This window comes from Mus musculus, chromosome 9 (genome assembly GCF_000001635.26).
Source record: "Mus musculus strain C57BL/6J chromosome 9, GRCm38.p6 C57BL/6J".
NCBI lineage: Eukaryota > Metazoa > Chordata > Mammalia > Rodentia > Muridae > Mus > Mus musculus.
Genome location: NC_000075.6, coordinates 19,316,980 through 19,332,967, shown reverse-complemented (window position 1 = coordinate 19,332,967; position 15,988 = coordinate 19,316,980). Strand labels below are relative to the sequence as shown.

The window sequence follows — 15,988 nt, the reverse complement described above, 5'->3', positions numbered from 1 at the left end:
CTTTCTACATTCAGTGTGATATTGGTTATAAGTTAATTATGTATATATATATATATATATATATATATATACATATATATATATATATATATATCTTGCTATATTTGTGAATGTTTACAGGAGTTCTACATTCTGAATTTCAGAAAAGCGTATTTGATTTTGTCAAAGGATTTTCTGCATATAATGAGATAATCAATATAGGTTTTATGCCCATTTATGAGGCTTATTACATTTATTAACTTTCATATATTGAATCAACCATGTATTTCATGAATAAAGCCAAATGATAATGGAGGACAGTCTTTTTATGTTGGTCTGTGTGTTGTTTGCAGGAATTTTATTGAATATTTTTGAGTCTGCGTTCCTCTTGCATATTATCTTGTGGCTTTTTTACACCTCTCCACTGTTGCCTGGTTTGGGTATTACAGTGATACTGACTTCATACAAAGAGGCAGAGAGTTTTAAATATATATATGTTTTTTGATACAAGGTTTCTCTCTTTAGCCCAGGCTGTCCTGGATCTTACTCTGTAGACCAGGATGCCTCAAACTCAGAAATCCTCCTGTCGTTCCCTCCAAAGTTCTGAGAGTAAAAGCATGCACCACCACTGCTCAGCTATATTTAAAAAAAAAAGAGATGTACTGTCCCCTTTTCCTTATTAAAATATGATAGAATTCTACCAGTTTAAAAAATATTTAATTATAATATTCTGTATATCTTTGATATCTTTGTTCTGTGAGGTTATCAGTCTTGACAGTGGAGGAGGACAGGTCAAGTTATAGAGTTAAGATGTTGGAGAAAAGGGAGAAACTACTTGTGGATATTTTCTAGTAAACCTGTTCCTTGCAGGTTTGTATGGTCTTTGCAAGAAGATTAGATCCTGGCAGAACCTTAAAGTTTGTTCCATCTCAGGCAGGATTGGCTATAATATGCATGAGCAAGACATATTCATGAGGCATAACCTCTGAGATATATTTAATTGTAACCTACATATAATCAATTACCCTATCTTCCTCAAAATGGTGAATATCGTATATGATACTAAATTTAAATGACTGAGCATCATTAATCTGAGAAGAGAGCCTGGACTAGTAGCAGATGCATTTATTTCCACCACTGTGGAAGCAAAGGCAGAAATATCTATTTGAGTATGAGGCCAGCTTGCTCTGCAAAGCAAGTTGCTGGACAACCAGCAATGTTACACAGAGAAACACTGTCTTAAAATAAAACAAAACAAAACAAAACAAACAAAACAAAACAAAACAAAACAACAAATGAGATGAGAAACACAGTTTATTTCTTTTGATTTCAAGTACATCCACTCATTTCACTGTAAATATAAAACATAGAAGACCCCCAAAAGACATTTTAGTTGTAAGTTGTATTTTACATTTATGCAAAGATATTTGATGTGCTTTTCTATTGATTCTGATCATTATGTGCCATATAAATCTCTGTATGCCTAGAAAATGAACAGTGAAATAAATAAATACACCTTTTTAAAAACTCCTTAAATTCATCAATAATAAAAAATTTTACAGTTCTATTTTTTACAACTCCACTGTGCATATGATTGTGTCATGTTTGCCTATCATTTATACATTTATTCTTAAATTTCTGTGTGAAAGTTTATATATAGTCAATTTAAAATATTAAATATTTCCCCTGCTGTTGATATACTAGTATTACAATTTTTTAGAGTATAACACAATATAAAGAGAAAATTTTAAATGGTTTATCATTACAAGACTAACACATACTACATTTTGATATTTTTCAAATTATTTTCCTAATCAGAAAATTAAAAAAAATATTTACATAAAATTTGCTTTGTGTTATTTACCTCCTTAATAGTTTTATTTTATTTCAATATTACAGTTGTAAACCTGTGTTTAATAAATTCATAAATATATTATCATATATGTGTGTCTGTGTGTGTGTGTATTCCTCAGTAAGAAAATTCAATGTGATCTATTGGTATAAAGCTTTTAGTATGTACATGTTTTAATATTTTATAAGCCATAAAAAGTTCTTTAAGTGTAGTACAAAATAATAACAGTGCCTAATTTAATGTGAAAAATTCATGAAGACGTAGAAAATCTAGAATGAAATAGCAAATCAAATATAGAGTTGATGTTGATTAAATAGACTTAACAGAAATTTATAAAGTATTTCCTGAAAAGCATATATAATGTTTATTTTTTGAGAAATCCATAACATTGTCTCCTAAATAATAGATGTTTTATGCTACAATACAAATATAAGAGTTAAAGTGCATAATTGTGTTTTATCATATATCATGTAACAAAACTAAAGAACAAAAACAAACTGTACAGTACATAAACAAATTAACATTCAACATAATACTTTTGCTTTATCAGTAATTCATTGAAGAAATAAGGTGGTAAACTAAAATAAATGTAGAATTAAAGGACATAAAAACACAGTAAAGCAAAACCTCTTTAAAAAACAAGATTTGTAATATAAATTGAAGTTGCACATCAAGATCTTGGAAAAAGAATGAGAACATTTCAGTATCAATGAAGGAAATAAATAAGAGATAAATTTGATGAATATATATATATATATATATATATATATATACATATACATATATATGTATACATATCAATGTAAAAATGAACTATTCTTTGAAATAATCTAAACATAATTTCTACTTTCTTTTATGTGTAAACAATTCCCAAAAGCAAATTTACTAAATTTAATGTTTTTGTAAATACACATGAACTTTGATGTTTGTGAAGTGCTTTAGTACTCTTTTAAGCAATCATATTGTCTCCACCATAATAAACTTTGCAAAATAATCTGATGATACCCATGGCAGCAACATAACCATCTGGAATCACTGAGTCTTTTCCATATGCCAATTGTCCTTCAGAATACATAGTTTATTTTTATACTGACCACTTTTTGAATTTACTCGATAAATAAGAGAAAGCTTACTGCCTAAGATCCCCAGGGGAGTCTGAACTTGGAAAAGCTTGATTTGACTGATAACATCACAGAATCCTTCTGATAAGGAGATTCGAATACCACATCAAGTGGTATCTACAATTTACAGAAGGCATAGGAACTAGCCTACAAATTGGCTCTTCCATCCCTAGAGAATGCCCTGTTTTCTCCCCTAAAATCCTAAGACACTTATGCCCAGTGTGTATAGTGTCTCATAGAGTTTAAAGACTGTGTCCCAACAAATGTTTCAATTAAAAGAACATTTTTGCTCCTGTATGTCTGTTTAATTTAATTTTATACACTACCTCTATCAATCATGATCTAACACTGGATGTAAAAGCCTGAAAGTAGTCACTAGCTGTTACCTCATTCTCTCTTTCCTGGTGATCTTATGTATCTCCTGGTAATCATGTTCTTCTTTTTTCTAAGAGGGATTTTGAGAACCACTGAGGGCATGGCTGTTGACAGAGGTTAATAGAATTTAATAACACCATATTTTGCATACCTCAGTGTATCTTGGGCCTATCAGTAAGTCAAAGCTTATTGTGATACCATATCAATATTGAAAGTTGGAATAGACGAAAGAGAAGATGATGCAAAATGGAGAGTCAAAAGGTAGAAACTCCTGGACAGATATGTTGTAGACTCTAGGAGACAAGAAATGCTAACCTAGACTACTTTACCAAGCAAATTTTCAGTTACAATAAATGGATAAACAGATGATAAAACCAAGTTGAAGCAATGCTTATCTAAATATCTAGCCATAAAAAAAGATGCTAGAAAAACAACTCCAAAATGAAGAGATCAACTACACTGAAAAAAAAAAGGAAAGAAAGAAAACTACTAATAAGATAAGCAAAAGAAAAGCAAGCATCCCCACTTTACTACAAATAGGTAGCAAAGAACAACAAAGTACACAGTACATACAGGCAGATAAATAAGCAACAACAAATTTCAAATATCAATAACCATTCCAAGTTGGAATCCTGCAACATCAGTAACCTAAGTTCCCTAATATAAAGATACAGGCTAAAAGAATGTTGAAAAACAGGATGCACACTTCTGCTACACACAAGAAGCAAAACTTAACATCAAGAATTTATATCACCTCAGGAAAAAGAGAAGTAAAAATATGTGTCAAGAAAATGGATACAAGAAACAAGCTGGTGTTGCAGTTATAATATAAAACAAAATAGACATCAAACAAGAAATAATCAGAAGAGATAAGGAAAGATACTACATATTTACCAAAAGAAAAACTTAATCAGTAACATCTATGTCAAAGCACAAGGATACCCAAGTCTATAATAGCAAAACTTCTACAACTTAAATCACAAATTCACTGGAGCACAATGAGACTTAATATCCTACTCTTGCCAATAGACGGGTCATTCAGACAAAATCTACGCAGAAATAGGCTAGAGCCAAGTGAAGTTATAAGTCAAATGGATACAATATTTATTTATGGAACATTCTCACAATCACAAAAGAATAGCAGCACCTCATAAAAATTTCCCCCAAACTGAGCAAATATTCAAACACAAAGGAAATTTTAACTGGTGCAAGAAAAATCCTCTGCTACCTATTTGATACCACAGATCAAAGCTGAATATCAATGGCAAAGGACACATCAAAAAGCTTACAAACTCAGGAAAACAAAACAACTGTTACTGCCTAAAAAATGGGTCAAAACAGAAATTAAGAACAAAATTAAAGACTTTCTACAATTGAATTGAAAAGGATATACATCATATCTAAACTTAGGGGACACAATAAAGACTGTTATAATAGCAAAGCTCACAGTCTGAGTGGAAAAAAAAAAGCATGTATAACAGAAGATGGCCTGGTCTGGCATCAATGGGAGGAGAAGTTCTTGGTCCTGTGAAGACTTGATATCCCAGTGTAGGGGAATGCCATGGCAGGGAGGTGGGTGGGGGGATGGCGGAGATGGGATAGGATAGGGTGTTTCTAGAGTGGAAAGAAGGAAAAAGGATAACATTTGAAATGTAAATAATTAAAGTAGCCAATAAAAATGTCAAAAACATTTCATACAAGCAATTCAGTAACACAACTGAAAATTTTAGAACAGGAAAGAAGACATCACAGCTAACAAAATAGATGGTAAGTATCAATTAAACACTTGGCTGAAATCATTAAAAAGTGAGTCAAACAGACAAAGATATACAATGAATCTACCAACAAATATTGGATTCTGTAAGAAAATCAATAAGACAGACAAGCCCTTATCCAAAGCAACTAAAAATTGAGTAAAAAATATCTAACCTAAAGAATTCAGGAAAAAAGGGGAGACAAAACAAAAGAAAACAAGGAAATCCAAAGAATCAGAAGGGGCATACTATAAAAACTTCAACAGATCAGAAAACCTAAAAGAAATGGAAATGTTTCTCAATAAATTCCAATTACTTAAGTTAGGTTAACATCACACTAGCAATTTAAAGATGAATATATCCTCTAACCACTAGTGAAATAGAAGCAGTCATTGTATAAGTTTCCTAAACAAAACAAACAAAAAAACAAGCAAACAACAACAATAACAATAGACCAGGGGCAGACGGCTTTAGTGTAGCACTCTACTGAAATTGGATGGGTCATTCAAATTCTTCCACTCAGATTCACGGATTTCCAAGCATGAGGAGATGGAAAAGCAAGTATCACAGTGGGTACAGAGGCTAATAACATTAGGTCCTCCAAAATAGGATGATCAAGGCTCATATGAACTCTCAAAACTGATAGAGCATACTCAGTGTTTGCACAGGATTTCACCATGCCCTCTGCATATGTAGTGATGCTCCTAATTTAATGTCTTTACAACATTATTGAGTGAGCAAATGAGTGGGTCTCTGACTCATGTGTCTTTTCTTGGTCTCCTTTTCTTCCATTGGTCTTTCTTGTGCAACTTCAATGTGATAAATTTTATCCTATATGATATCTATCTTTATCTCTACCAATCCATCTATCTATCCATCTATCTATCTATCTATCTATCTATCTATCTATCTATCTATCTATCTATCTATCTGCCTGTCTATTTATCTATACAAATGAGCATGAATACCTAGTTACTAGGATAAGTGGTAGCTCAAGAACTGTCCCTGATACCTGCTGTTAGAGGAAAAGTTGTTTTTTTTTTTCTAATAGACTGACAAATACAAGTGGATTCTCCAAATTCTCTTTTAACATTCACTAGACATACATACATGCAATAAAAATTAAATGAATAGATCTATTACCTTAATATTTTAAAGCATCAGAGGAGTTATCAGGAATATTGTAAGCTGTGTGGATTAGTTAATAGACTTTGACACCAAACTTGTAAATATAATTCTAAGGTCATTTCAATTTATAATAAAGAAATCTACTGATAACTGATGCTCTGATCAATCTCAGATGGTCAATATTTGAATTATATTCCTTGCCTCATATTTGAATCTGTAACTCCCCTTAAAAGACTGCTAAAACGCCCTTCCGCTCCACTCGAGCACCGGGGTGCTTTGCCAGCGGAGTCTCCCGACACCCTCAGGGGCCCACATAGGATTCCCTGTGGGATCCTAAGACCTCTAGTGGGTGGAACACAGCGTCTGCCCCAATCCAATCACACGGAACCTGAGACTGCGGTAAATAGGGAAGCAGACGACCCGGGCCTGACCTGGGGCACAAGTCCCTTCCACTCCACTCAAGCACCAGGGTGCCTTGACAGAGGAGTCTCCCGACACCCGCAAGGGCCCAGACAGGATTCCCCACGGGATCCTAAGACCTCTGGTGAGTGGAACACAACTTCTGCCAGGAGGCAAGTTCGAATACCAGATATCTTGGCACCTTCCCTACAAGAAGAGAGCTTGCCTGCAGAGAATACTCTGACCACTGAAACTAAGGAGAGCTAGCCTCCCAGGTCTGCTTATAGAGGCTAACAGAGTCACCTGAAGAACAAGCTCTAACCAGAGACAACTATAAAAGCTAGCTTCAGAGATTACCAGATGGCGAAAGGCAAACTTAAGAATCCTACTAACAGAAACCAAGAGCACTCACCATCATCAGAATGCAGCACTCCCACCCCACCTAGTCCTGGGCACCCCAACACAACCGAAAATCTAGACCCAGATTTAAAAACACTTCTCATGATGATGGTAGAGGACATCAAGAAGGACTTTCATCAGTCACTTAAAGAAATACAGGAGAGCACTGCTAAAGAGTTACAGGTCCTTAAAGAAAAACAGGAAAGCACAACCAAACAGTTAGAAGTCCTTAAAGAAAAACAGGAAAACACATCCAAACAGGTGATGGAAATGAACAAAAGCACACTAGAACTAAAAAGGGAAGTAGACACAATAAAGAAAACCCAAAGCGAGGCAACTCTGGAGATAGACACCCTAGGAAAGAGATCTGGAACCATAGATGCGAGCATCAGCAACAGAATACAAGAAATGGAAGAGAGAATCTCAGGTGCTGAAGATTCCATAGAGAACATCGGCACAACAATCAAAAAAATTACAAAATGCAAAAGGATCCTGACCTAAAACATCCAGAAAATCCAGGACACAATGAGAAGACCAAACCTACGGATAATAGGAGTTGATGAGAATGAAGATTTTCAAATTAAAGGGCCAGCAAATATCTTTAACAAAATAATAGAAGAAAACTTCCCAAACATAAAGAATGAGATGCCCATGATCATACAAGAAGTCTACAGAACTCCAAATAGACTGGACCAGAAAAGAAATTCCTCCAGACACATAATAATCAGAACAACAAATGCACTAAATAAAGAGAGAATATTAAAAGCAGTAAGGGAGAAAGGTCAAGTAACATATAAAGGCAGGCCTATCAGAATTATACCAGACTTTTCACCAGAGATTATGAAAGCCAGAAGAGCCTGGACAGATGTTATACAGACTCTAAGAGATCACAAATGCCAGCCCAGGCTACTATACCCGGCCAAACTCTCAATCACCATAGATGGAGAAACCAAACTATTCCACGACAAAACCAAATTCACACATTATCTTTCTAAGAATCCACCCCTTCAAAGTATAATAACAGAAAAAAAACAATACAAGGACAGAAATCATGCCGTAGAAAAAGCAAGAAAGTAATCCCTCAACGAACCAAAAAGAAGACTGCCACAAGAAAAGAATGCCAACTCTAACAACAAAAATAAAAGGAAGCAACAATTACTTTTCCTTAATATCTCTTAATATCAATGGACTCAATTCCCCAATAAAAAGACATAGACTAACAGAATGGCTACACAAACAGGACCCAACATTCTGCTGCTTACAGGAAACTCATCTCAGGGAAAAAGACTGACACTATCTCAGAGTGAAAGGCTGGAAAACAATTTTCCAAGCAAATGGTCTGAAGAAACAAGCTGGAGTAGCCATTTTGATATCGAATAAAATCGACTTCCAAACCAAAGATATCAAAAAAGACAAGGAGGGACACTTCATACTCATCAAAGGTAAAATCCTCCAAGAGGAACTCTCAATTCTGAATATCTATGCCCCAAATGAAAGGGCAACCACATTCATTAAAGACAACTTAGTAAAGCTCAAAGTACACATTGCACCTCACACAATGATAGTGAGAGACTTCAACACATCACTTTCATCAATAGACAGATCATGGAAACAGAAACTAAACAGGGACACACTGAAACTAACAGAAGTGATGAAACAAATGGACTTAACAGATATCTACAGAACATTTTATCCTAAAACAAAAGGATATACCTTCTTCTCAGCACCTCACAGAACCTTCTCAAAATTGACCATATAATTGCTCATAAAACAGGCCTCAACAGATACAAAAATATTGAAATTGTCCCATGCATCGTATCAGACCACCATGGACTAAGGCTGATCTTCAATAACAACATAAATAATGGAAAGCCAACTTTCACATGGAAACTGAATAACACTCTTCTCAATGAAGTTGGTCAAGGATGGAATAAAGAAAGAAATTAAAGACTTTTTAGGGTTTAATGAAAATGAAGCCAAAACATACACAAACCTATGGGACACAATGAAAGCATTTCTAAGAGGGAAACTCATAGCTCTGAGTGCCTCCAAGAAGAAACTGGAGAGAGCACACACTAGCAGCTTGACAACACATCTAAAAGCTCTAGAAAAAAAGGAAGCAAATTCACCCAAGAGGAGTAGACGGCAGGAAATAATCAAACTCAGGGGTGAAATCAACCAAGTGGAAACAAGAAGAACTATTCAAAGAATTAACCAAACTCGTAGTTGGTTCTTTGAGAAAATCAACAAGATAGATAAACCCTTAGCTAGACTCACTAGAGGGCACAGGGACAAAATCCTAATTAACAAAATCAGAAATGAAAAGGGAGACATAACAACAGATCCTGAAGAAATCCAAAACACCTTCAGATCCTTCTACAAAAGGCTATACTCAACAAAACTGGAAAACGTGGACGAAATGGACAAATTTCTGGACAGATACCAGGTACCCAAGTTAAATAAGGATCAAGTTAACGATCTAAACATTCCCATATCCCCTAAGGAAATAGAAGCAGTTATTAATAGTCTCCCAACCAAAAAAAGCCCAGGACCAGATGGGTTTAGTGCTGAGTTCTATCAGACCTTCAAAGAAGATCTAATTCCAGTTCTGCACAAACTATTTCACAAAATAGAAGTAGAAGGTACTCTACCCAACTCATTTTATGAAGCCACAATTACTCTGATACCTAAATCAGAGAAAGATCCAACAAAGATAGAGAACTTCAGACAAATTTCTCTTATGAATATCTATGCAAAAATCCTCAATAAAATTCTCGCTAACCGAATCCAAGAACACATTAAAGCAATCCTCCATCCTGACCAAGTAGGTTTTATTCCAGGGATGCAGGGATGGTTTAATATATGAAAATCCATCAATGTAATCTATTATATAAGCAAACTCAAAGACAAAAACCACATGATCATCTTGTTAGATGCAGAAAAAGCATTTGACAAGATCCAACACCCATTCATGATAAAAGTGTTGGAAAGATCACGAATTCAAGGCCCATACCTAAACATGATAAAAGCAATCTACAGCAAACCAGTAGCCAACATCAAAGTAAATGGAGAGAAGCTGGAAGCAATCCCACTAAAATCAGGGACTAGACAAGGCTGCCCACTTTCTCCCTACCTTTTCAACATAGTACTTGAAGTATTAGCCAGAGCAATTCAACAACAAAAGGAGATCAAGGGGATACAAATTGGAAAAGAGGAAGTCAAAATATCACTTTTTACAGATGATATGATAGTGTATATAAGTGACCCTAAAAATTCCACCAGAGAACTCCTAAACCTGATAAACAGCTTCAGTGAAGTAGCTGGATATAAAATTAACTCAAACAAGTCAATGGCCTTTCTCTACACAAAGAATAAACAGGCTGAGAAAGAAATTAGGGAAACAACACCCTTCTCAATAGTCACAAATAATATAAAATATCTTGGCGTGACTCTAACTAAGGAAGTGAAAGATCTGTATGATAAAAACTTCAAGTCTCTGAAGAAAGAAATTAAAGAAGATCTCAGAAGATGGAAAGATCTCCCATGCTCATGGATTGGCAGGATCAACATTGTAAAAATGGCTATCTTGCCAAAAGCAATCTACAGATTCAATGCAATCCCCATCAAAATTCCAACTCAATTCTTCAACGAATTAGAAAGAGCAATCTGCAAATTCATCTGAAATAACAAAAAAAACCTAGTATAGCAAAAGCTCTTCTCAAGGATAAAAGAATCTCTGGTGGAATCACCATGCCTGACCTAAAGCTTTACTACAAAGCAATTGTGATAAAAACTGCATGGTACTGGTAAACTGACAGACAAGTAGACCAATGGAATAGAATTGAAGACCCAGAAATGAACCCACACATCTATAGTCACTTGGTCTTCAACAAGGGAGCTAAAACCATCCAGTGAAAGAAAGACAGCATTTTCAACAATTGGTGCTGGCATAACTGGTTGTTATTTTGTAGAAGAATGCGAATCGATCCATACCTATCTCCTTGTACTAAGGTCAAATCTAAGTGGATCAAGGAACTTCACATAAAACCAGAGACACTGAAACTTATAGAGGAGAAAGTGGGGAAAAGCCTTGAAGATATGGGCACAGGGGAAAAATTCCTGAATAGAACAGCAATGGCTTGTGCTGTAAGATCGAGAATTGACAAATGGGACCTCATGAAACTCCAAAGCTTCTGCAAGGCAAAAGACATCGTCAATAAGACATAAAGACCACCAACAGATTGGGAAAGGATCTTTACCTATCCTAAATCAGATAGCGGACTAATATTTAACATATATAAAGAACTCAAGAAGGTGGACTTCCGAAAATCAAATAACCCGCTTAAAAAATGGGGCCCAGAACTGAACAAAGAATTCTCACCTGAAGAATACCGAATGGCAGAGAAGCACCTGAAAAAATGTTTAACATCCTTAATCATCAGGGAAATGCAAATCAAAACAACCCTGAGATTCCACCTCACACCAGTCAGAATGGCTACGATCAAAAATTCAGTTGACAGCAGATGCTGGCGAGGATGTGGAGAAAGAGGAACACTTCTCCATTGTTGGTGGGACTGCAGGCTTGTACAACCACTCTGGAAATCTGTCTGGCGGTTCCTCAGAAAATTGGAAATAGTACTACCGGAGGATCCAGCAATACCTCTCCTGGGCATATATCCAGAAGATGTCCCAACCAGTAAGAAGGACACTTGCTCCACTATGTTCATAGCAGCCTTATTTATAATAGCCAGAAGCTGGAAAGAACCCAGATGCCCCTCAACAGAGGAATGGATACAGAAAATGTGGTACATTTACACAATGGAGTACTACTCAGCTATTAAAAAGAATGAATTTATGAAATTCCTAGCCAAATGGATGGACCTGGAGGGCATCATCGTGAGTGAGGTAACACATTCACAAAGGAACTCACACAATAAGTACTCACTGATAAGTGGATATTAGCCCAAAACCTAGGATAACCAAGATATAAGATACAATTTGCTAAACACATGAAACTGAAGAAGAATGAAGACTGAAGTGTGGACATTATGCCCCTCCTTAGAATTGGGAACAAAACACCCATGGAAGGAGTTACAGAGACAAAGTTTGAAGCTGAAACGAAAGGATGGACCATCTAGAGACTGCCATATCCATGGATCCACCCCATAAACAGCTTCCAAACACTGACACCATTGCATACACTAGCAAGATTTTATCGAAAGGACCCAGATGTAGCTGTCTCTTGTGAGACTATGCAGGAGCCAAGCAAACACAGAAGTGGATGCTCACAGTCAGCTATTGGATGGATCACAGCGCACCCAATGGAGGAGCTAGAGAAAGTACCCAAGGAGCTAAAGGGATCTGCAACCCTATAGGTGGAACAACATTATGAACTAATCATTACCCCGGAGCTTTTGACTCTAGCTGCATATGTATCAAAAGATGGCCTAGTCGGCCATCACTGGAAAGAGTGGCCCATTGGACATGCAAACTGTATATGCCCCAGTACAGGGGAACGCCAGGGCCAAAAAGAAATGGAAATGAGTGGGTAGGGAAGTGGGGGGGAGGGTATGGGGGACTTTTGGGATAACATTGGAAATGTAATTGAGGAAAATATGTAATAAAAAATATTAATAAAAAAAGACTGCTAAAACATATTTTCATATAAATCTAGTTATTCATAATATCACTTTTTAAATTTTATTATTAAATTTTAATAACTTTATTCATGAGTACTATATTCATGTATCTATCCATAGAACTCCGTCCATGTCATTAACCTCTCAAATTCACATATTCTTTATTTTTGTTATATGAGTAAAATATTTTCCATATGCACCTTTATACAACTATACACACATACTCCTATAAATTATATATTTATGTGTGTTGTGTGTGTAACTTTATGAACTTTTGTAAGCCTGACACATTTCCCAAATAAAGCAATAGAGGCTTATATTTATTAATAAGTGACTACAACTTATGTTAGGCTTGCTCTCAGCTAGCTAGTAACTCAAATATCATGTTTACATTTGTTTAAGTTCTGCCACATGGCAAGTTACTTCCTTCAGTTACAGGTCTGACTTTCTCTGCTCCTCAGTCCTTTGAAGTAGCCACTTTTAAAAGGAACAATAGAAGCTATATATCTGATCCAAGATATGTCCTACCTCCAAGATTTTTGAAATAAAAACTTCTTTGCTTGTTAGTATATTATTTTATAATTTCATTATGTTACAATTGAAGTAAATTCATATATGTGTTTTGAAAACAATGAATCTCATTAAATTTACTAATAGAATCTTAGTATATCCATTTCATAGGTTATTAACTAACAAAGATAATATTGGTTAGTCATATTTCTCAGAATTTACAACATTTGACAATCTTTACCTTAATAGTAGAACTATTAGTGTAATATAGTTCTTTTGGGACTAATCATATGTTAACATAAAAGCTAGTTTCCAATGATGACTAGAGATTTGTTTAACTATAGTGTTACAGAATCCCACCACATAATTTCCTCACGGCTTCTTTCATGTCTTTGTTCCTGAGACTATAAACAAAGGGGTTCAGCATCTGAGGGACCACAGTATACAATACCGAAGCTACTGCAGCCTTTCTAGATGAGTCAGTCACTGCGAAGCTGATATAGACCCCAATCACTGAGCCATAAAACAGGGAAACAACTGACAAGTGTGACCCACAGGTGGAAAGGGCCTTGTAACTACCTCTTACTGAGGGCTTTTTCAAAACTGAATAGACAATTTGAACATAAGATAAAATAATGCCCCAAAATGGAAGTCCACCAAATATGAAAGTTGCCAAGTATACCACTATGTTATTGATGAGAGTGTCAGAACATGACAGCTTGATTATATGAGCAAGTTCACAGAAAAAGTGGGGGATTTTCAAGTATGTGCAGAAGGATAGTCGCAAAACCAACAGGCTGTGTAGCAGGGCATCTATCGTGCTACTGAGCACTGACAACAAAGTTAGCAGAATACAGATGCTTGGATTCATAATGACCGTGTATCTAAGTGGATGGCAGATGGCCACATAGCGATCATAAGCCATTGCTGCAAGAAGAAAGTTTTCCATTCCACCAAGAAAAATAACAAAGTACATCTGTGTAAGGCAATCTGGGTAACTGATGGCATTGTTCTGTTTCTGGATATTCACCAGCATCTTGGGGACTGTGCTGGTGATGAAGCAGATGTCAGTGAAGGACAGGTTCGAGAGAAAGAAGTACATTGGGGTATGGAGTTTGGGATGAAGACTGACTGCGCAGATGATGATGAGATTGCCTAGCACTGTGACCAGATACATGAAGAGGAAAATTCCAAAGAGGATGAGCTGCAGTTCTGGATCATCTGTCAATCCCAGAAGAATAAATTCTGAAGCAAATGTTTGATTTTTATACTCTGTATTCCTAAAGAATATGAGCAGAGTTAGAGAAAGCAATAGTCACATCACCTAATACAGTGTTCTTTACATGATACAAAAACCTTTAGATTATGAAGATACATGATGCACCTACTTCAACAAGATTTCTAAAATATGGCTCATATAGTTACTGATATAGAAATATTTATTTAGTATATTTTGAGTCCAAGTGAATAATGAAACCTATGTCTCTGATTATCCACTATTATTATTTCTACTTTACACAAACAATAAAATGTACTCAGGTTCTCAATCATCTCTACTTTCTTCAATCTGATGAATTACGAGTTTTGTATATTCTTTAACACAAATGTTCATCAACACATCTTAATATCAATTTTTAGATTAATTTCCCTGCATTCTTAGAATGAAATTCCAAAGAAACTTTATATATTTTAAAGTTGTAGTATATGAGAAAGATTTTTTGTAGGGAGATGAGAAAATTATAGGGGCAGGAGTCAGACAAGAAAATAGAGTGTTAAAGTACATTGGTGAGTTATAGCAATATATGACACTGACAAATAACAAATGTAATCAATATAAAAATCAGAAACCCAATTAGAAACTAGGAAATCAGAATTATTTAGAGTAACATTCTTTTCAGAACACTCTTTGTATATTTTACATTTATATTTGCTATTGAACAAAATAGAAAAAATTCAAATGAGAAGAAAAGTTAAACATCATAAGAAAAAATGCACAGGAGAATATTTAAAATTGTTGATACACAAAGCATATAAACACATAACATAAAAGAACCATTAGATATCCTAAGTTGGATTCCCTTCATTATGGAAAGAATAAAGTTACCACTCAACAAGAATTATTTTTTGATTTAAAAAGTGCTCACTCAGTCTGACTCAAAACCATTGTGCATGGCTTATTTGAAAATAGTTAAAAAATGAAAACATATAGCTTATTAGATTTGGATCATGGAAGATAAACACATATAAACCACCTTGGAAAAATAGATTATGCAACATAAGGAAAACTTAGTCATATTTTTCTGTTTGGTGTATTCCTTGCCATCCTAAAACGTTGTGGTACCTCTTGTTTCCATGATTAAAGATGCAAAAATTATGGAATTTCTCTACCTGTGAGTTTTAGGAGCAGTTTGCATCATAAGTTTATATTTAGTATGAGAACACTGGACATCAATAATATGTGGAAAAAATCATTGTTGTATGGCAGAAGTAAAACAAATTAATAGTAAAATTACTTGATTTCCTATTTACTGTACAATTTTATTAAAAATTACATCTTCAATTCTACTTTATAATTTTAACTATAGAAAGTTCAGAACTAAATTTTTTTATTATACAAAATTTTGAGTTTCTTTTTCATTGATATCCAAGTTCCTGTTCGTTATCTTTTAAGTACATTCTTCATTTATAAATAGACTCTGAAGCCATAGTTAAGGAAAATATAATTGTATAGCACAGAGGAGAAACATCTCTTGTCACCAAAGGGAGAACAGCAGTAGTTTCATAAACTATTTAAGCTGTCTCTGATAGATAAGGAAATATTTTTCTAAAATA

At 34.9% G+C, this 15,988-nt stretch overlaps 1 pseudogene across 1 annotated transcript; it reads right to left on the bottom strand.

Moving 5' to 3' along the window:
- Positions 1–13,502: 13,502 nt before the first annotated feature.
- Positions 13,503–14,444, bottom strand: Olfr844 (olfactory receptor 844; annotated as a pseudogene). The gene has a single exon (NR_169174.1). The product of NR_169174.1 is annotated as an olfactory receptor 844 (transcript).
- Positions 14,445–15,988: the final 1,544 nt, after the last annotated feature.